Below are 23,499 nucleotides of genomic sequence, written 5' to 3'. Positions count from 1 at the left end.
GTTCATAAAGATACATTAGAATATATATAAGTTAAAACACTGCTATAACCTCAAGCAAGCACTCATAGTTAAGGGTTAGCAGTAAAGTAAAATATATAATGAGACCATGTTGAGAAAAAATGGGGAGTTGACAGGAAAATCAACCTAATGTGTAATAATATTCCAGTGATCAGCAGTTATGCAGCTCTCCTGGCTATGGTCATTAACGACATTCATTCCAAACTTAACATCTAGATTTACAAACCACTTGAAAAGAGAATTGCTTTTCAATTCAATCTTCAGTTCATTTTTATATCATCATCTTTGATTGACAATCTTTTTCACACTGGAAAGCTCAGTAAGAATTTGAGTAAATGGTAGCAGCCTTCCAAGACGGCAGATCAACTCATCTACTCCGTTATCTTTGTGCTGTTCTTCTCTATGTACAATCAAGTCCAGGCACTGGGGGATGCTCATTTCAGGTTAGAATGAACTTGCAGAACTGATGTCAGGCTTTTGAAGACTGAATTCATTTATCAGAGTCATTTGTTTTTGAAGCCCAAATGGTTTTTATGTCTTGATTTTTCTTATTTATTATGATCTAAAAATTACCAATTTTGTATACACATTTTAGGACTAAATATAGTGAGATTACAAAATAGCATTGTTGGAAGGAAGGCGGCTTGTTGGTTCCTGGCTGCCCAGCCCTGAAATAATCACACAGAAAGTATATTATTTAAATCACTGCTTGGCCCATTAGCTCTAGCTTCTTATTTGCTAACTCTTACATCTTAATTTAACACACTTCTATTAATGTGAATCGCCATGAGGTCGTGGCCCACAAGCAAAGTTTCAGCACATCTGCCTCTGGCTTCTCTCTAACTCTGCCTCCTTTCTGCCAGCATTCAGTTTAGTTTTCCACACCTACCTATTCCCTGTGCAGCCACAAAGCAGTTCCTTTATTAACCAGTGATATTCACAGCATACAGAAGGGAATCTTCAAATACATGGCATCATGTTTAGGGCTGTTAGTAATATGGCTATGGATTGAAATTTAAAGGCCTGTACAAAATGATTTCATATTTATCCAGTCATTTCAATTCCATGCAGTTACCATGAGGGCTTTTATTTCCTTAGGTTTCTCTGGATACCTTCTACTGAAGTTTAAATTCACTGAATGTCAGGAGCCATTCCCTCCCCCCCAAAAAAAATTTATTATAGGGAGCATTGCCCTGAGAAGTTGCAGAGGGCTCCACTTCCCAATTGTATTGAGAATTGTTTTATTGACAAAGCCTATCCCACACTCAAATTGTCTGTTAATAGAGAGCTATCTGTTAGCAGAACCCGCCTCACACTCTAACTATCTAGAGAACTAGGTGTGTCAACTTGTGAACTCCTGGCAGAGGAATCGTGACCTGACTGATTGTAACCTCTTGGCCTACGTGACCGGCATGGACCACATGGCAAGATCCCGTGCCCCAGCCCCCCAAGTTCCTCATCCAGGGGCTATATAAGCTGTAACAATGACTCTAATAAACGGAGGCTTCGACAAATCTGCCTAGCCTCTTTCCTCTTATCAGCCCATGTCTTTCAGGTAGTACCTCTCCGTGACCCTGGAATAACTGACTGCCAGGTGGGTTACAGACCCTAGACAGAGTAACTCGCCAAGGCGGTCTACAACTGAACACTCCTTTATTTTTTTTTCCTTTTTTTCCTTTATAGAAAAAGAGAAACAATTCTGCTTTGTATGCTCTGTTGGAACACAATGTAGCCCTTGGGCCTTGTCTTCTTCTGTTTGTTTGTTTCCACCATCAAGGGAAGTTCAGGCAAGAATTTAAGGCAGGAGGCTTGAAGCACAAACAATGGAGGGATGAGTTCAGCTACCTATCTTCTACAGTCCAGGTTTAGCCTACAGTGGGCTGGGCCCTCCTACATCATTGCAATGAAGAAATGCACCACAGACATGCCTACAGGGCAATCTGATGGAGACAATTCTTCAACTGAGGTTATTCCTTCCCAAGTATGCCAAGTTGACAGGCAAGATTAGCCATAAGGAAAAGCATTTGATTTTCCACTATTAAATATGATATAAAGTCTTTCCTAGATTTCTTCTTATCCTAATTTTTGGAATTTTAATTATGAATATATATTGGGCTTCATCACACACAATTCATCTGTCTGTATTGAGGCGGTTATAGTTTTTGCTCTTTCTACCAGAAGGATTTATCTAACTTCACTCTCATGAAGAAAATAATCATGGCCTCAGAGATCAGTGGGATATGCAAGCAGTGAGGATAGGGGCAGAGAGAAGAGACACAGGAAAGAAACACTATGTGGAGAAGTAACAGGCAGAAACTTTATCACGGGATTGAAAACGTTAATTGTACATACAAGAAGCTTGAAAACTCCACGTATAATGAATTAAAAACAGCACCTAGAAGGCTCATAATCACACTATGGAGAGCTAAAGACAGAAGAAAGAAGTGATTGACTGTGCAAAAAGGATACTCATTAAGATAATAGCTGATTTCTCACCAGAAACCACAGACACTAGTATGGCATTCATTGTGCTTTACAAGTGCGCATAAACACACCAGAAAATGTGCAAGGTGTTACAAGTTTAGGACATTATTTCTTATTTGTTTGTCAGTTTAAATTTATTGGCTTTTCTTTTTTCTACAAAAACTTTTGTTTTCAAACAATATTCACCTTAGAGAAGCTAGAGCTGGGTGTAATTTGATTACTTAAAAAATAACCATCTCTACCATGAAAGAGTTCAACTTACAGACATCTACGCCACATGCTTTGTCACTGGACTTTGCCTTTATTTTGGAAAGTAACCTTCCAGCTTTCTACCCTTTTGTCCATATGTAGGACCAGAACATTGCCTGCTCCATTTAATTGACTATTCTGTTTAAATGAATAGTACCACCTTAAAAGATCAGTCTTCAAAATGTGTAATAAAAACATATTTGGTGATAAAGGACATTTTTAAACATATCACAAACCAGCTTTCTTCCCAATTGTCTATATAAAGTACTGAACAAACTCTGATTATTAAGATTTCCAATTATCCGGAGGTTTGAAAACCTAAAAATTTCTGTTTCCCAAAAGTGGAAAAATGACAGTATCCAATGAGGGGAAAACTGTCAAATGTCCTTAAATACCTTGAATTTTACTGTTCAGGTATTTCTTTTTTTCATTTCTACTTTCTTAAATATATCACTGTAAGTGAAGATGATTTTGACTCCTTAGACAACGTATACATTCTCTTGTTTTATTTTTACATGATAATCTCACTCTCTTTAAAAGGATGTTATTTCACACGTATACAAAGAAACACAAATGGGAATGTTCATTGTGACACTAACTTCAAACAGAGGGAAAGCACAGTGGTCTACCATACGGACCTAATGAGCTAACCCATGCCATATTCCTGGAATATATGGCAGCTATTAAAGGGAATGAGACAGGTTACCGTGTGACAACATTAAAAATTCCCAGGACAGGTGAGGTAACACGTGTTGTTGTCATCACCAAACCAAGTGCCAGAGAGTATGAACACTAGGACTCTATTTGCAGAGAAAGCGGAAAGTGCTGGGGACGTCACATACATACATTAGATAATCTCTGGAGCTGTTCACAAAAATGTTACTACCTGGTTTCTGGAAAGCGATTGCAATTTTTCTTATTAAAGACATGCATATGTTTTCACACAATATAATAAGAATTGGAATGCTTTAAGCTCCTAAAACCAAAGCAATGATTAATGCTTAACTATTCATTTGAAATAAAATACACTAAAGATATACAGGATATTAACAAGCAATGTTTGAAAAGATTCTTTGCTATCTGAGACTTTAAAAAGACTTTGTGGACCCCAGGAGGCAACTGCAGGAAGGCTCCTCCACCAGGGCCAAAGCAATGTAGGGAATCAATAGACTAGCCTTCGAGCTGGGAACACAACAATTTACTTACAGAGGCTTATTGAGTACTTAGTTCAATAGGAGTGGACATTTTGTCAATATCATTCTAATGGATGCTCAGGGTGACAGTTCAGTGTAATAATGCACAAACCGGAAGGCCAGATGGTAATATTTATACGTCCGTGGAGCCAGAAGATGACCACTTGTAGAGATCTACAGAAAAACTCAAAGCCTGTCTTACCGCAGGGCCACGGGCTGCCTTGGATGTTATAGGCTGTATTAATGACACATCAGTGTTATTTTTATGTTATTTTATTTTACAACATTTTTAGAAAATAAAAGGTGAAATTAGAAAGCTTTTTTTAAATTTGGATACAGCTGGAAACTTATCAATACAAACAACATTTCCCAATTAGGTTAGACAATATAAAAACCCTCACTAGCTGAGCAGGATTCTATTGGTCTAAGTTTGAACTGTGGAGATAAATTAAGTCTTCAGTCAATTCACAAGTTCCCCGATACAAAGCTACAATGTTTACATGAGTTATACTATGCAAAAGTACTGTTCCTTTAACTAAATGTTCAGTGAGATAGCAAGTTTACTCTGTGGTTGACATAAATAAAACAGCATATTTACAATTGATATCCGAAGAATTTCTTGTTTTCTCTTTTGTCTAAACTGGATTTCCAAAATACTTTTATAACACTATGGGTGAAATTTAAGCATAAATTCAAGCAGGACATGGAGGTGTAGGCCTTTAATCCCAGCATTTCAGAGGGAGGCAGAGGCAGGCGGATCTCTGTGAATTTGAGGTCTGCCTGGTCTACACAGTGAATTCTAGGACAGCCAGAACTACGTCAAAGGACTTTATTTCAAAACAAAAACAAAAAAGAAACAACAACAACAAAACCCTGAAAAGTGTGCATTCAAATATCTTCTAAAGGCCTTTAATTGCCAGGAGCTCCCAAGTTCTCTTTAATACAACAAAACTAAAAAAGAAAAAATATAGAAACCATATCCGCTCTGCCCTATTTTAAATATTATCTGCATGTTGATAAAAATTGATTTAGACCTCTGGCCACGATTCATTTCTTAAACTCCATACTGTCTTCTTGACATTTTTTCCTGGATATTTCTACAGATAATGAATTGCACTAAACAAAAAATCCATAATTACCTGCTGTCACTGCTTCTCAGTGACTCAAATAAGAAACCTATCACTTATGAAAAATCCACCAGTTCCCAGTTGATCCACTCATTTGTCTTAGGCAAGGTGCCATGTTTTCTAACCTACAGAGCTTCCCAGCTGGGCTTCCTTTTTCTTCTTCCTGCTTCCCTCAAATGGTTCACTGTAATGACATATAGAGTGGTCACCTTAAATGAGGACTTTAATGACATAAAGAGTGGTCACCTTAAATGAGGATTGTAATGACATATAGAGTGGTCACCTTAAATGAGGACTTGATGAATGGCATGACTTAGTGACGTCACACAGTCTTCAGAACAGAATCTAAATTCCTAGCTCACAGAGGCCTATAAATTGTCTACTCTCACTCAACAGGCCTCATTCTCAAAGTCAAGGACCTGGTGACAACAGAATTCACTTCCCAAGGTTCAGACGAAGAGACTATCATGAAATAATGTGTTGTATATGTATGGGAAGGATTGGTCAGAATGAAGAAATACAGTGAGGCCTCCCCAAAATAATAATTGTCAAGTCCTTACCATTCCCCAAGTGTAGAGGGGTAGAGGAGGTACTTGAACCACAGTAAGTTCTTTTTTTTTTTTTGATTTAATAAAGTTTTATTTTTCCAAATGTACAGCTGATTGAATCTGTTCATGCATCTTCACCAGCAGCTGGGGCATCTCCACCTTGGTGTTTCTGGTGTAAATTACTTGGGCTCTGTGCTTTGAAACCAGCTTGATAAGCCTTTTACTAAGGAGCTCCTGAAGAGCTGCCCTGGCCAAGGAACCGCGAATCTTCAGTCTCTCAGAGACCACAGCTGGAGTAATAAGTTTATAGTTGGGAACTTCCTTACAGAGTTTGTCTATGTAGCCTTGTCAAACAGGACTAGATTGTTGAGCTTGTCCTGAACTTTTCCTTTGGACCACTTCTCCTTTTTGGCCTTGCCACCGGACTTATTCAATGGGTCTTTGTCTTTTTTGGCTGACTTTCCGGCATCTTTCTTCTTCTTGTCATGCTTGGGCGGCATGATGAAGCTCGGAGAGTGGCGACGACCACTCCACAGTAAGTTCTTATCAGAAGGATCAGAATGGAAATTCTAAAACAGAGAAAGAAGAAGAAACAGAGCAAGAAAAAAGCCCATGGCTCTCTCTTTTCTTCCCTCTGGCATCTTGGCACTTCTCACTGTCCTGAGGTTAGAGTCTGTCTGACTAATAAAGCATGAGGAGAGGCAGGAGAATCACCTCCCAGGCTCAGGGCAAATGGAAGATGGCAGCAGACTGTAAGGTAGGTGAACATAGCCTTACCTGTATGCATACCAATCTCACTGGTGTTCCTAGACCAACTGGTGCTGCATGGCACTCCTGGTTCACACCTGATGTATTCTTATAATAAAACTTCCCAACCTTTTACTCTGTGTGAGTGCCTCTGCCATTCATTCATCACAGTGCTAGTGTTTCCTGATTCTCTCTTTGGGGCAGTGTCTCCTAGAGCCCAGCCTGACTTGGAATTCACTATGTGGCCAAGGATGGCCTTGCATTCCTGATCCTCCTGCCTCCATCTCCCAATGTCAGAATTGTGACATTGTGTACGGAGACCATGGATCTAAAGAAAAATTATAATCTGTATAATTCTGAGGCAGCACTTAAGAAAACTTATTTGATCTTTATTTTTTATTTTTTCCTTTGTAGTATGGTTTTATCTAAGAGAATACTCAAGCCTTTATATAAAGTTTGCATTAACAGCTGTTCCACTCCTTTTCCACTTCAAAGGAAAATGTCTACTGTGGCACTGGCAATCTAAAACTGAATAACTGAAGGCAAGCCTTATGCTTATTTCTTTTGCTGCCGTTTCTATGGCAATAACATACCACCACCTGTTTGCATCTGTGATGATCTTGGTGCCAGAATATTCTCATTTTGACATCTTTTTTTTTTTTTTAATTGAGGAAAAATAACAAAGGGACCGGAAGTACTCTGGAGTATAGAACACTTGACTACATACAATGGCAACAACATTTCCACACAACTATATGTGAACTCCCAAGTGTGTCTCTCACTGCTCTGAGAGGAGCCTCAGAGGGTTCTGGATCTCAGAGCACTTTTCTAAGAAGCAGGGTCAGTGTTGAGGAAACCCAACACCCAGGGCTCCTTGCTTTTATGGTCAGCCCTTTAATAAGAAGCATACACTGTTTTCATTTGTATACTGCCTATTTTAAAAATGATCACAAGAAGTGGGTAACTCAACTTAAGTCCATTCCGTCAACTTTGCCTCCATACCTACACATGGACAAAATTAAGATAAATTTTGCGTGTTAGCTGAAAAGCGGATGCCAAGGAAATACCCCAATTCTGGAAGTTGATGAGGAAATAACAGGGAGGAGCAAGAAGAATGGAGGGCTAAAAAGTTGGCAGGAGGAAATGTCAGTCACAAAGACACTTGGTCACAGCTAACAGACAGGATGGCATCATTGTTCCTCTGGATGAAGACAATAGAAGCACAATTGCTGACCTATCTTTGATACACTCACATACCTGAGTTTACTTATTACTCTTTCTTCTCTGGGAGCACAGGTGTGAACGTGTGAGAGGTTACTCTTGGAATTTAAGATCAATTAAATGGCTGAGGCAAACGCTTTCCAAGAGTAAAATGACACCACATACAGTAACTTCTGTTTGATGCAGCTCTTGACACCCAAGAAGAACGGGTTTGGAGGTAGACTAGAACATGCCTATAAGCTCTTCGTAAGTTAAACTAACCTTTGCTATTTCAGTGTAGCAATGAGAACTGATCAGTTCTGTTCATTTTCCAAAACTTTGAGAACTGAGTGCTTATGCACCTTCTTAAACAGATGCAAAGCTCCTAAGGATCCAGCTACTTTTGCTAACCAAGATTTGTATAGCAAAGGGCTGCTTTCAATCTGAGAAGTCTGAAATCCAGGCTGGGAACTTCTACGTAAGAGTGTCAACTCCACTTTCCACTTGGTATCTAAAATCTACTGATCCCGTCTTAAGTGGTAGAAGTTCAGACACTTGTGGAAAAAGCCAACTATCTTGCCAAAGGCCTGCTTGAGATGCCTGATATTCTGAGTCATATTATGTTTGTTCCCAGAGGAATGCCTTCACAAAGGTGAGATTTAATATCTTGTTCTCAGGTTTTTCTTTTCTTCTTTTATGGAAAATCAATATTAGAAAAAAATCCACTTGAAGAAAACTCTGTCTTTTTTAAAACTCATAATCCTGGATAGAAAATAGGTTCAATCCAAAGTTCTAGCATCAAATGACTGGGAGTGGTGGTCTGGAGGGCTCTGCTAAACTAAGCTCCGGCATCAAATGCCTGGGAGTGGTGGTCTGGAGGGCTCTGCTACAAAGGACTCCAAGGCTCCCAGGACTCACTGGCAGTCTTCCAAGGGCATCCATGAGGAAGGCTGGTAGCTCTGCGGCACACTCGTGTGCGATGGCCTTGGGTGAAAGCATGGCATGTAACACAATACACTGTGCCTAGGCTAGCTGAATGTGTTTCCTCCGCAGGTCTCTCACCACTGAGTCTAGAACATGCCTGTTCCTGAACTAGCTTCTGCCAGCAGTCAAGTAAAAGCCTCAGGACTTGGAGAGAAGGCAATCCCAGAAGTTATTGGGATGAACACTGAAGGACGGCAGTGGAAGCAATGATGTTCAGAAATCAAAGCAGAGTGAGTACAGTCAAGATGGTGAGACGTGGCCTTGACTCTCAGTAGTACCCATGCAGAGATGACAGAAGAGACTCTGAGACTTGGCCTTAACCCTCAGTAGTACCCACGCACAGATGGGAGAAGAGCCTCTGAGACTTGGCCTTGGCTCTCAGTAGTATCCACACACAGTCGACAGAAGAGCCTCTGAGCCAACAAGGTACTAAGGAAACTTCTGACCAAAGGCATTTGGCTCATCATGTTGCTGCAGGCAATGCAAAACGACTCATCCGGATAATGTGTTTACACAATTCTTTCCAGAACTACCTAAGTGACATTAAATTGTCTAGGAGGCCATCTGTAGGGCAGGACAGCACCTGGGTGGGTTTATGACAGTATGCTCTGGCCCCCAGGCCAGCTCTATCTGCGGAAGCTCTCCGCAGTGCAGTTTTCTAACTCACTCTCAACCCTGACTATGTGAGCAAGAAGAAATGTGGGTTTACTATAAGGATTCCAATGTAATGAAAAAAAGCAGCTTTTAAAAATCCACACTCAACTTAAGTTTCAGAATTAATAGTTCATCTTTAAGATTTTTCTGTTTGAAGAATTTACACAAAGCAGGGCATGGGCTACATGCCCATAGTGCCACCTCTTAGAAGGCTGAGGCCAGCCTGGGCTATGTACTGAGACCCTGCCAGGGGGTGGGAGAATTTAGACAAAACACAAAACTCAGGTGTAAACATCATTACAAATAAGCATTGTAGAAGCTACTTTATTCAAAGGTTTCTTCATTAAAAATATCAGTAAAAACAAAGAAGTAAGGTTTTCCCTGTTACATGATTTATAAATATCATTTAATATGTATGCAGACCTTTATTTAACGTTTTTTAATATTCAAGCCTATAGGAGCTACATTATTACTCCTATAGATTAGGAATCTGAGGCATGAGACTTGGAACACTTAGGTAATGAGTATCAGGCAAGCAGTCTGACTGCAGCATAGGTCGCTAAAGCACTTTGACATACCCTATTCAACTTTCAATTTAACATCTATGAGGCATGATTTCAGGGTGTCCCAAGGCTATTTCTCCACACTGTTATCATGTGTCCATGATCCTTTGACTCATTATTAATACCTTGGATTAAGTATGAAAAACGTATGTAAGCCTGACCTGGCTGAGGAAAGGAAGGGTGCCTTTGTCAGAACACAATGGAGATGGGACTCTGTCCTGTCAAGTTTAGATATTCCCAACTGACATACTCCCATCCATTCTGAGAAGCCTAAAAGAATGTCACTTGGAGTAAGCCATCAATAACTGTCATTAGTTTCCTTTCTTTAAAAACATGGACAGTATTATTTTTCAGAAAATCCCCAAGTCACTGTCAATGAACTATGAACTAAGTGTCTGATTATGAGTATGGCTTCTCAATGAGTTTGACAAGAGAGTCTGGGGATGGTCAACATCCTTTCTCCTAGTGCCTGATCCAAGCACAGGACAGACTTAACACATGGTGAAGATAGATAGAAGCAGCCTCACTGCATGATGAGAGAGAGAGAGAGAGAGAGAGAGAGAGAGAGAGAGAGAGAGAGAGAGAGAGAGAGAGAGGTATTTTCAACCTCTGTAGGACCAGCCTTGAAAATTTAATTAGCTTACAGTAACTTGAAATTTCAAATTATACTTAGAGACTCTTAAATTGCTTTTCACTTTATAAAAGTATAATATGAGATAGAATTCCAAAGAAAAAAGAATTAGAAACTCACACACACACACACACACACACACACACACACCCCTCTACAAATCGAAACTAGAGACAGCCCTGGAATGTGGTACAGTACCAGGCTGTTACTGAACTCTGAACCTGTGTTCTCACTCATCAAGGATCACCACATCTTATCGAATCCCATGAGTTAAAGTGACTTGGGAAGGTGCTTGGGATGGTGGCCTTGCCCCATACCTTTTTTGATTGCTTGTAACTTTTCCCTACCTTTGCTTATATTAGCTCTGAAAATTTTCTCTGAGGGCCTGAAATTGTCCTCTTCATTTCTCTTGCTATTCAGAACTCACCATTCCCTGCCAGACTATACAGCCTCAACTTACCTTTTCTTGTTTTCCTTCTTCTCAGCAAGCTATTATGAAAAACAAAACAAACACTACATTCCTAATTTGTAAAATCCATGAATCTAATGCCTACAGAACAAACAGAAGATCTGTATCTATTTCTCTAGATTAAGCCACCACTTCTTCTACTTGCTATTTTTTCTCCAGTCAAGCCAATGAAATTCCTCTAGTGGTAGATGATGACCTTTATACTCGTCCCCCATCCTTAAATGTCTTCCTTACCTTTTGTGAGCATTTACTTATTGTATATGACTCTTTAGAATTATCCCCCATTCTACCATACAGCTCTAATAGAAGGAAAAATAAGATCCGTGTTTGCTCTGTAGCAATAGGTACTAACTTTTCTTTTTTGACTTTTATTGTTCTATCCCATTGTCTATGACTGTACCATTCTTCATAACCTCTATAAAGAAAGGAAATAAATCTAATTCATCTTTTACATCATATACATAGCATATACTATATATCATCTATATTTATAGTCCTATTTGAGTGTTGAAATATTTAAACTGAAACAAAATGGTGGTTAAACAAAAATTCAGGGCTGGTGAGATGGCTCCTTGGTAAAGACAGTTGCTGCCAAGCATGAGAATATAAGTTCTATTCCCGGAACCCACGTGGTGGGAGGAGAGAGGTCATTCCCACAAGTTGTCCTTTGACTCCACACACACATGACATCACACACACACACACACACACACACACACACACACACACCAGAATAAATAAATAAATATTTAAAAAATAAATCCTGAAGGAGCCTAAGTCAGCAAACCACAGAGATTCTTGTGCATCCATGCTCACTGCAGTCCTAGTCACAATGCTTATGGAATCAGCCTACTTAAAGAAGCAGCTTAGGTATCCATCAACAGACAATGGATAAAAAAATGTGGCATACACACTACATAGTAGAGTTTTATTCAGCCATAAAAAAAAGTAAAATTATTTTTTGTACAAAAGTGGATGCAACTGGAGATTATCATATAAAGCAAAGTAAGGCAGGCTCCAAAAAATTAATATTGTATGTTTTCTCTCATTTGTTAATTCTAGGTTTTGTTACAGACACATAAACACACACGTGACATGAAAGCAGAAGCAAAACTGTGAAGGAGGAAAGGGGATAGTGGGAGAGGAGAGGTCTTAGAGGAGAGCGATGGTGAATAAAGCACCTGGTCTACTTGTCTAAAATGTCTCTACAAAAGTGTTCGATGACTATCAAAAAACAAAACCAAACCTCTTCAAATATGATGAGGGCTGTCTCTGTGATGGAATGGTATTTAATATAAAAATTTTTGTAATAAAAACCAGGAAACTAACAAATTAAAATGAAAACATGATCAATTCAAATGCAGAAAAAAATCGTTTAGCTGAGTCACATTTTTAGAAACTCTTGAGACAATGGTTTAGACTATAGTGATAATAACTAACAAATCTTGGCTTAATGTAACATCAAATACTATTTCTTGTTCATACTTCATGTGCCACGGAAGAAAGAGGAGAATCTATTATCCTAGTAACTCATTACCCCAGGCTGGTACAAGTTTCCATAATCAGGAAGAGTGAGATGGGACTAATTTCTAATGTTTTCTCATGAACTGACATATGTCAAATCATGCTTTCTTCTCAACTGTGACAAATATAATTCTTCTGTTTGTAAGCTAATCAGCTGATGGTAATTTGTTATGGTAGTTTAATTAGTCAAGATACTATTTTTGTACCCTCACTTAAGACTTAAAAGAAACATACCACTAAAATATTGAGCCTTTATTTCTAATCTTTAGTTTCTTTTATTAAATCATATTTTCATAATTTAAAAATACTTTCCATTTTAGTAAGATTTGAAAATTATACTGTAAATTAACCTGGAAGGAAGAAAAATAATAATTTTCTAAGAGAATATTAACACTGTAGTTCCAAGTGTTGGGATCTTTCTGTCAAGGATCATAGTAAAACTTTCAGAGGGTGCTCATTTAAAGTGATTACATTATCTATATTTCACAACCATCATTCCCATCTAACATAATAGAAGATAAGATTACTATATTATACTTTAACAAGACAGACTGTAAAATAAATGTAAAAGTATAAATAAAGGAAAATATGGATAAAACTTCAGCACACAGTTTGCATACATTTTAAAGTCTTTAACAACTGGAATCAGAAACAGAAATTTACATTGTGTCTTTCTTCTGTAGATTTACTCTTTTGCTTCCATTTATTTATTTTTTGTGTGAATAGGCACCTTTACACACTAGGTCATCATATCAACCTCTTACTAAAATGAGAACTATCTGGAAAAGTTAGCTGGTGATAGCTAAATCACACAGAATCAAGGTCATTCTCACATAACTGGCTTTAGCTCTATAAAGGAAGAGTGGTATATCTCACACAGAGAAGGCAACACACAACATTACAGCAAGGAAGTTAATGTACTAAGGAAGAACATGCCATTTTTAGAACTTTGCTAATGATGATTACATTTTAAATCCTTCCTAGAGTTTTGCTAGATACAGCATTCCTCATTTCCTGTCTTTAAGAAGTATTCAGAATTGCTGAAGTATGCAATGTACACGCCACAAGTTTACAGACAAAGTTTTCAAGATTCATTAATAAATTTTTATATTTCCACTTTACCCAAGAAAAATAAAATTCTGGAATATATATTCCTATTCCATCATGAATCTATAAAAATGAACGTGTGAAAGAAATGTTTGAGTTGCATATGACTGTCAGCAAAATAAACAAAACTTATTTTGCATTTCACAAGTGATTAGTTTTCAACAGTGGAAGCAAATTAATTTTCATAGTTTATGTAAACATAAATATCAGCAATTTTTCTAGTCAAGAAAAGGATTTTAAAAATTAATGCTTACCATCAATAACTTTATTTGGCTACAAATAAAGAATAAGTCATTGATTTATCTATTTATTAGCAAAGCACAGGACAGAAGCACAGGCTACAGCAGAAAAGGAAAAACTAGGACCGCCAACAAAGGAAGCAGTTTCAAAACTAGATAATCCCATGGATAAAGGATAAAGATCACAGTAAAGAAAAGTAATTTGCATAAACAATTCCCAGGTGGCTGAGAGGGGTTTGTGGCACTAAATGATAGTATGTAATAAACCCAGGAGTACAAGGAATGTATTCTGTGTGCTGACAATGCCCTGAAAACAGAACTGCAGCTGTGAACAGCTTCTGCAGAGAGGTCCTGGGAGGATGAGATATCTGAAGAAATGAACAACTCAAAAGAGACAGAAATATGCACTGGCAACGTCAATCAACGTGGAAACGCTTTCAAATGGCTCTGCTGCCAGAGAGGATGCCAGCCTCTGCCATGGAGATGTGAGGTGCAGGACCACTATTTGGCCACTGCACTTCTTCCCAAGGATGATCAGTGAACTGCAGCTGGGATTTTACATGTGGACACAAAGTGTCACATCTGCCTGACTGCTATAAGCCTTGACAAGCTGGAGTGGGGTCACTGCACCTAGCATTACACAGGACTCTCTGGGATTCCTGGAACGAAGCCTTGCACAGGACACGGGGCAGCTCTCACTTGTCTAGGATGCTCTTCTCAGCCTTTCTACGACCTCTTTCTGACTTGCGGATCGCAGCTCAAATGTTCCTCCTGAGTTCTCATCCCTGGCACTCTTCCACAAGCGAGCTTTCTGGGCACTCCTGTACTATCTGTGCATTTGCTTCTTAACTCTGACTTTGGGTTTTGCTTTCCAAATGAACTTCCTTTTAACCTGTCATCTCTCTAGTAGAATATAAACTGGAGGATTTTGCTTTCCTGGACATCCTGGTCTTTTGCATTCTTTCTCTGAACCTAGTAATCTACCCGCCTGCCATGTGAGTGCTTATGCATGGGACGTTTTAGTCTCTTGCTATTCTCTAGCCTCCTTCTCCCCATAGCTGCTAAGATTTACAGCTTGTTCACATTCCCCACCCCCTCATGTACTAGTAAAACTTTCCAGTCCACATTTTAAGTGCTCTTAGTGAGGCAATGATTCTGTAAAAGAGAACCTGTTACTGTAGTGTAACTCACCTTGTTGGGCAGGGTATACACGACACACTTCCCTATCAGTCAATTGTAAAAAGAGCTGTCTGGACTGGAGGGATGGCTCAGACATTAACAGCATTGGCTGCTCATTCAGAGAACCCATGTTTGATTCCTTACACCCATAATGGAATGGATAAAATACAATCCACTTTAACTTCAGATCCAGGAATCTGACACTGTCTCCTGGTCTCTGCAGGCACCTGAACACACATGGCATACATGGACATATATTCACACGCACAAACATATACACATAAATTCTTTTAAAGAACACTCTGGCAGAGATTCAGAATATATTTGCTAAAGCCCCTATACACTCTGAAGCAGGATCCTAGTAGTATGTTTGACTGAAATCTAGACTTAATTATCTTCAGTTCTGGGTTAAGAATGCTACTGGACTTCTGGGGCATCTTCTACAGTTATGTGTGTGATGAATTTTCAAGTACATTCATACTTACTTCCCTTATCTCTCATTTTTCTACCTTTACAGAGAGAAGAAACATGGACACACCCAGCTGTACAGGTGTACACATACAAACAGGTCACTGTTGCCTGGCCCTTCTCTTAGCATGTAGTGCTTTTCTGCTTCTACACTTCATTACAGATGGCTGAGGCTAGAGTGTGGTGGCTAGATAAAGTGGAGCATCACCCAATCTTTCATCTGATAAGAATTCTATGAAGTGCAGAAAAGCAGTGCCATTATCCTCTGGGCTTTTTTTTTTTTTTTTTTTTTTTTTGAGAAACTGCAGCTCACAAAGAAAGTTAAGTAACTTGCCCAAGGCAGCAAGCAAATTAGTGCCAGAGAATTCAAGTGTTTAAAACTAGAGCTGTTCTCCTTGACTGCAATACAGCCTTCTTCCTTTTCCCATTTTTGGTCTTTGCCATACGCATTTTATCCAGGTGTACTATCTATCTAAATTGTACTTTATGCATATATATTTCTAGGCACCTCAACAAAACAAACCAGCAAATATATTTCCCAATTATGTTTTTTTTTTTAACATTGTCAGCTTTTGAAATGATAAAATGAAATTTTTATCAGGAAGAGAAGGGAAGGTATGAGTGGAAGCAAAGAACGAGAACAGCTTCAACGACTTTGAGTAAAGATCCAAAAGATTAAAAACCTAAACAGTAATGGTGGCATGGGGAAGGTCCTTCGTGGCCAGCAGCTCTACCTCTTTGCCTTTCTTGGGCAGCAGGTGGAGCTCTGGTACCATGAGAGGTGACAGGATGCCTCTCCCTCTGCAAAGGAATCCAATCCACTCCAGCATCTCCATTTTCTTTTGCATTTCCAAATGGTCCCTTTTTTATTTTGAAACATTTTCCTCCGTGCTCCCAGACCCTTCTGCCTGCACAATCTACACCTCTTTTCTCTGGACTGAGAAAGGGTTACTACCTTCACTGCACGGCCCCGTGAAGCCACACTGAAGAGAGTATTAGGAGATATAGTTGCACAAAGCAGCCTGCTTTCCTCTGTTCCATCACAGGAAAGATTTTTCTCCATCCATCAAATCTATTTTTTAGACTGCAAACTCATCTGTACCTGAAAAATTTCCCCCCCAAAAAAAACTACACCAAGTCTTCATGTTTTCAACGGTAATTCCCATCAAAACATTATTCTAGAAATTGAAATGAAAATTGTATTTAAAACAAGAAGGAATTAGAACATTTCTAAAATTAGGCTAAATGATTTTGAATAGAAAACATTAGGGGAATCTACTACTGGTATTTTCCTAAACCACCATGATCGAGCTGCATTCAAAACGCTCATTCTTTTATTTATGAAGTGCAGCTCTCATTCCTTTTCAAAAAAACTTCTTTGTACAATAGTAGACTCTATAACAGAACTATAACTTGTCAAACAAAGGGATGCCCAAACCTAGGTGCTACACCTGCAATGCAACCTCTACACGTAAGGCTCAGGAAAAAACATGAGAGAGGAGCTGGGAAGAATGTGAGAGCCAGAGAGTCAGAACGTCTGTGGCTAGACGGTATCTTCTAGACATGACAGGCTCTTCCCAGGAAATGTCGATGCCATGGTTGCTTAAATAAGACCTGCATAATGGCAACACTAATGAACATTCCAACGTAGGCAAGGGGAAGTTCACAAGGCCTCACTCCTAGACGATGAGCTACAGGCATCTAAGGTTGCCGAGAAAGGGAGAATCAACTTTCTCTGGGGAAGAGCTGCCCAATAGGTTACAAATCTCAAGTCATCAACCCTAAAGTCATAGTATATACAAGCAACACTAAACAGATTCAGTAGATTTTGACATACACAAGTAACTAAGAATTAAAGAAGAGGTCTGAATTTGTGAAGGAATAGAAGTGCCCTGGGCAGCAGCATGGAGAGGGAGGGAAATGGAAATATACTACTCAAGTATGCAATTCTCAAAATAATAAATTTAAATTAAAAAGGACTGTCTAATAAAGTTCATCTTCAAGTCAAATCCCATTATGTACTATAGCTGTAACCATTGCTTTTCTGTATCATCCTGACTGTGCAATGACAGACTCAGTTGAACATTTCTTCTAGGAATGCAGATGGAAGTTGGTTTGGGATAGGCAGACGGGGTAAAACAGACTGCCTCTGGAAAGTGGGTGGCCTCAGCTAGGCCTAGGGAAGTGGAGGAGGGAGAATCTGCTCTCTGCCTGTTTTCCGGTAGGCATCAGTCTTCTAACTTGGGACTTGGAGTCAATATTTGAACTAAAGCTTCTTTTAAAAAAAAAAAAAAATTCTTTTATTTTTTTAAAGAAAACAACTATCTTTTTTTCATTTTATATACCAATCCCAGTTCCCACTCCCTCTCCTCCTCCCATTCCATCTACCTACCCTCCATGTCACCCCCCTACCCACTCCGTAGAGAGTAAAGCAAAATGCTTTGGGAAAGGTTCAGGGCCCTCCCTACTATATGTAGGTTGAGCAAACCATCAAAAATAGGTTCCCAAAAAGTCAGCACAATCAGTAGGGATAAATCCTGGTGCCACTGCCAGTGCCCCGCAGTCTGCCCCAGCCATACAACTGCCACCACATTCAGAGGGACGAGTTTGGACCTATGCTGGTTCCTTCCCTGTCTGGCTGCAGTTGGTGAACTCCCATTAGCTCCCACTACCTCAGGACCCAACAATACCACTCTACGGCATATACCCAAAAGATGTTCAATCATACTACAAGGACATTTGTTCAACTATGTTTATAGTAGCATTATTTGTAATAGCCAGAACCTGGAAACAACCTAGATGCCCTCAACCGAAGAATTGATAAAGAAAATGTGGCACATTTACATAATGGAGTACTGCTCAGTGGTAAATGACATCTTGAAATTTGCATGCAAATGGATGGAACTAGAAAAAAAAATCCTGAGTGGGGTAACCCAGACCCTGAGAGATGAACATGCTATGTACTCGCTCTTAAGTGGATACTAGCTGTAAAGCAAAGGATGTTGAACCTATAGTTTACGATCCTAGAGAAGCTAAGTAACAAGGTGAACCTTGAGGAAAACATGCATAGATCCATCTGGAAAGGGGAAATAGACAAGATCACCTGACAAAATTGGGAGCATGAAGTTGAGGGGAGAAAAGAGGGTGAAAAGGGAAGAAGAGGGGAGGGGAGGAGGGAAGAGAACTTGTGGGAACAGGATAGTGGTGACTGAGGAAGGACGGGGGGCGGGGGGCAAGGAAAGAGTTATCTTGATTGAGGGAGCCATTATGGGGCTAGCAAGAAACCTGGCACTAGAGAAGTTCCCAGGAATCCACAAGGATGACCCCACTAAGACCCTAAGCAATAGATGAGAGGGGGCCTGAACGGCCTTGCCTTGTAGTCAGATTGATGACTATCTTAAATGTCACCATAGAACCTTCATCTAGTAACTATGGGAACAGAGGCTGAATGAAAGCTTCTAATGACAGCTTTCCTAGTTCCTAGGTCTTTGAGTCTGAACTATATCACCAGCTCTCCTGGCATTCCAGCTTGCTTTGAATGGCTTATGGGACTCCTCTGTCTCCGTCACTGTACCCTGTAAGATTATGAGCCAAAGCCATATAATAAATATACAACACATACAGTTCTGTTTACCTGAACAACCTGGAGTAATGGAATTAATATATTTATGTTAAACTGTTAGATATAAATGAATCAAAATTATATTTACTTATATTAGTTCTTTCCCAAGTAACACCAACTTTTGTTTTACTTGCCAGGCAATGAGTGTCATTTTCAGACTTATTTATGAAAATTAATTTTACTTATTAAGAACTGTTCTTAGTTGTCTATACTAAAACCAAAAACCAAACAACAACAAACAGCTGTGTTTTTTTTCCAATTGTAGCAAATGAGAAAAAAAGCTCTAATGTAAAAAAAAAAATATTTACCTTAATAACATATCTTGAATAAGTTTTTCAGGTTAGGCTATATAAACATATTTACTCACTGCCTACTGTATCCTAGGTCAAAGAAACAATAACAGAAAAAAGCTGGTCTGACACTGTTTACTATTGATCTATAAAAGACAGGACCAGTGTCTCTCTGAAAAGCTCCCATAGATCCCATCACATTACTGACTGACAAATGGCCCAGAGACATCAGGAAGAGGCTGCCCTACACCTGATACAGGGACTTAGGCTAGGATGGAATCAGTGTGTCAATAAAGGATTTCTGTCAGGCCAAAACTATCTCAGGGCCTGTACCTCAAGGCCTATAGGTCAGAGAAAAGCCTGGCTCGAGTTTGAGCGAGGATGAGACAGCAAAAACTAGGTAGACACCCTTCCAGCCAGGGGGAGGGTTTGGCTGCTTCTCATTGGCTGGAGATACCCTTACATCACAGGGTGTCACTTAATCTATATAAGCAGCTGCTCACAGTAATAAACTGAGTTCCTGCTTTGACTCTACTACCTATGGCATCTGGTTTTCCTGTGTGGTGGGGCTGAGGAATGATTGTCCTGCTTCATGGGGCTGCGGGAATAGGCAGATAGCACACTCACCTGAAGCAAAGCAATTTCCAGTGACTACTGTACCACAGGAGGAGGAAAGGTTGAATGCTATGGCTTTAAGCCAGGAGTAACTATGGTAATGATGGTACATGGTCTGAGAGATACAAACTATACATACTTAGAGGGCCTCTCACTGGTCCATAACTGCTGGAGCTAACTTAGAAAGGTCTTAACAGATCTTAACAGGTTTCTGGGGCTTACGTCTAAATGTATTTTGTATGTGAAACACCAGAACTATGCATTTCAACTTGGAAATTTTCTATAGAAAAAGTACATTTGAACTTTCTGTCTTTGCCCTTCCCCTCCCCCAAATTGCTAGAACTGTGTTTGCATAAGTTCCCTGTTTTGGCCAGCTTGCACAGTGGTGTGGGTAAAGGTTTAAAACAATATAGTGCAGCTAGTCAGAGAGGATAAGAAACGGCAAGTGCACACACACCTACGTTGCTCTTTTAAGTTGAGGGAGCGATGACTTGATGATACAGTCTGAAAATGCAGTGCTCACCACGGTGTGCAGGGGACCATGATGCCTGACAGAAGAACATTTAGGGATGTTGGCGAAGGACTGAAGGGAGACTAGAAACATTGCAGGGCCTGTTAGGGCCTGAAACAGTGGGGACACCGTGGCGGGGCTCCTGGAGAATCAGAGAGTAACCAGGGGAGCTGAGAAACTCACACTGACAGAAATGGGGTCAGAAGAGTGGGCAGAGCCGAAGGGAGCAGCTGTGGCTGTGTAAAGAAAGGCCTTAGGGAGAGTTTCTGAGACACAGCTCAGGAGCCACCTAGTTGGGGTTTAGGTGAGAAACACAAGGAAATAGCCCAGTTCTGAGGTAAACTGAAGGTTCTGATTACATTTTTAACCATAAAATGAAATCTTTTATGGAGTTAAATGGAGACAAAGGCTATTTGATGAAGGGAAATAATGAAGAAAACTAAATTTAAATTAAACTATAAAAAGAATTGTTTTATTAATTCCACATGATTTAAAAACATTTTCATGACTCAAAAACTAATACGCAAATACATATTGCAAATAAACAGGTTTGTTCCTGGTTAGTTTCTTTTATAAAAACATAATTCAAAGAATTAAAGCTTGTTGTATGGGAAACAGAAGACACAGAAGAGACCTAGGAAATTTAAAACAATGTTAATATAACACACTGACAGGTGGTAGTGGTGCACTCCTTTAATTTTAGCACTCAGGAGGTGGAGGCAGGTGGATCTCTGTAAGTTCGAGGCCAGCCTGGTCTATAAAGTGAGTTCTAGGACAGCTAGGACTGATACACAGAGAAACCCTGTTTCAAACAAACAAACAACAACAACAACAAAACAACCAAAAAGCAAAAAACACCCCACACATTGTGAATTGTGATTTACGTATTTAATTCCTATATTTTTGTCCTCAAAGATACTTTGATTATCACTGCAAAATCACAGGATTTGACCTAGTATCTCTGTAACTTATAATGGGTCCCAAGAAGAGATACTATAGTAGAAAAAGTTCATGGTGGTTCAGAGCTTTAGCCCCTGCAGGAAAAGACTTTTGTAATCTTTACACAGCAAAGAATTAGCTGCCTGTGTTTGACTATGGCTGGCTTCAGTGTATGTGACATGACTAGAGCAGTCAGAGGATTTCCAAGGACTCTGTCATTAGTGTGGCTTGAAGGGAGAGAAAAAACGGCGATGCTTGGTCAACTATTAAACAAGACTAAATATGGGCATTTTAGAATGCCCAATATACTACAGTAGCGTTTGATAGACCACCATCTTTATGGATACAGCATTAATTGTGTTTGTGTGTATGTGTGTGTGTGTGTATGTGTGTATATATGTGTGTATGTATGTGTGTGTGCACACGTGCACGAGCGCGCACCAGGGGTCATGCTCAGAGGTCAGAAGACAACTTCTAAGTGTCGTTTCTCTTCTTCTAGCACATGCTCTAGGGGACTGAATTCAGGTCAGCAGGCTTAGTGGTAAGTTCCTTTACATGACAGCCATATCATAATCTCCCTAAAAGCCAGAATAATAAAGTTAAGACATGTGGATTGTCAGAGCCCAACAGACTAGAGTTGGAGCCGCAGGGCAGGTGTGTTAACCTGCAGAATGACTTCCAGGGACTCAGTTTTTTTACTCGCCAAAGCACCTTTTTACTCCTGACATGGGCTGACTGGCTCACCCTCTCCCCTTCCCTTCCTTCTTTAGAAATGACACCTGCCATTTCTAAACAAAGTCACTGGGAAAATGTGTGCTTCTAGATAGCATAACTAAAATGGCTTTAACCAATAAGAACTGATAAATATTTATTAATAACTTTATTAATTTAAAATATCACTCAAAATAAAATCTTTAAAACCCATCACTTTAGTAACATGTTTAAGAACTACCACTGATGATGCTACAACTGTGAATTTAGAGACGCATCCTGGTCACCATAACAAACAGTCACAGTTTGACTCTACAGAGCACCCTGGGTTTGATGTTCTGTTCCCTGTTACATGAATCTGATGTGCTCAGTGACTGACACAATCTTTCTTTGCCTTTGCCCTCCCCCAAGGATTGTTTCTGGACGTTGGTGTGACAAAAAACATCATGACTATTTAAAAATAAGAGCTAGCATATGCCTGGTTTAAAAACATTCTTTAAATCATTATGTAGTAATTACCACATCAAGTAGGTATCTTCTTCTTTAACATACACAGAAACCAGGGGCTCTGAAAAGTCACTTGCCTAGGATTTGAGTTAAAGACAGATGTATAAATAATGGGTGGTTTGATGTTTCCTAAAGTCATATGTCAAACCAAAAGGACTTCTCTTCAAGTGTTCCAAGAGTAATTAATAGGAATGGATGCTTAACCACACAGAAAACAACACAGGAAAAGGGAAGCGTCACGGCTTTAAAGACTGTAGCCACTGCGGACATGATGCTCAGGTGTCTGACCGTGTACATGCACTTTATGCATTGGAACGACCTAGCTTCTTTCCCACCCCTCAATCTTCAACATATATAATTGGCAGAGGCAGGGAAACCAGTTGCCACAGATTTTAAGTAATAAGAAAGGAAGTAAACACTTGCCATATAAATGTTTTAGACAGCAAACTTTCGTGTTTATAGCTATTCTGTGACCTGACCTGGCTTTAGAGGTTGACTCTATATTGGCAACTTATGTTTCCAAATAGCAAGTCATAGGTTGTTTTTAAGAGTTTGATTATATTTAGATTATTTCTCTTTATATTTCTAAACCAACAGATGCATGGCAAAGCAACCCACAGGTATTGCCATCGAAGATATAAGTTACAGATAACAGCACAGTGTTGATAGTGGTCACATGTCTAGTTACGCAGAGATGAAAGCACAATTTGTTGGCACAAAAGTCTAAAGACATCTGCTATCTACTCCCATGACTTGAAAATGGAAGAACTGATGTATCTGACTACATGATAAACTATGCCTGGTGGCAATAAAGATTATTCAATCCTCCCTACACTATATATCAGCAGAGATGCGAAACTAACCTCCAGGAAGACAGCAGAGCCTAACAGACCAGAAGCTGTACCTGCAACAAGATGAAG

At 39.5% G+C, this 23,499-nt stretch overlaps 1 protein-coding gene and 1 pseudogene across 3 annotated transcripts in view; both read right to left on the bottom strand.

Moving 5' to 3' along the window:
• The window catches only part of Cfap20dc (CFAP20 domain containing), a 299,498-nt gene that overhangs the window by 236,913 nt on the left and 39,086 nt on the right, over positions 1–23,499 (bottom strand). The window lies entirely within an intron of this gene.
• On the bottom strand, positions 5,744–6,151 carry LOC130874408 (40S ribosomal protein S25-like; annotated as a pseudogene).

The sequence above is a fragment of the Chionomys nivalis genome, chromosome 5, assembly GCF_950005125.1.
Source record: "Chionomys nivalis chromosome 5, mChiNiv1.1, whole genome shotgun sequence".
Classification (NCBI taxonomy): domain Eukaryota; kingdom Metazoa; phylum Chordata; class Mammalia; order Rodentia; family Cricetidae; genus Chionomys; species Chionomys nivalis.
The sequence above is the reverse complement of the archived record's forward strand: the minus strand, read 5'-3'. Positions and strand labels throughout refer to the sequence as shown.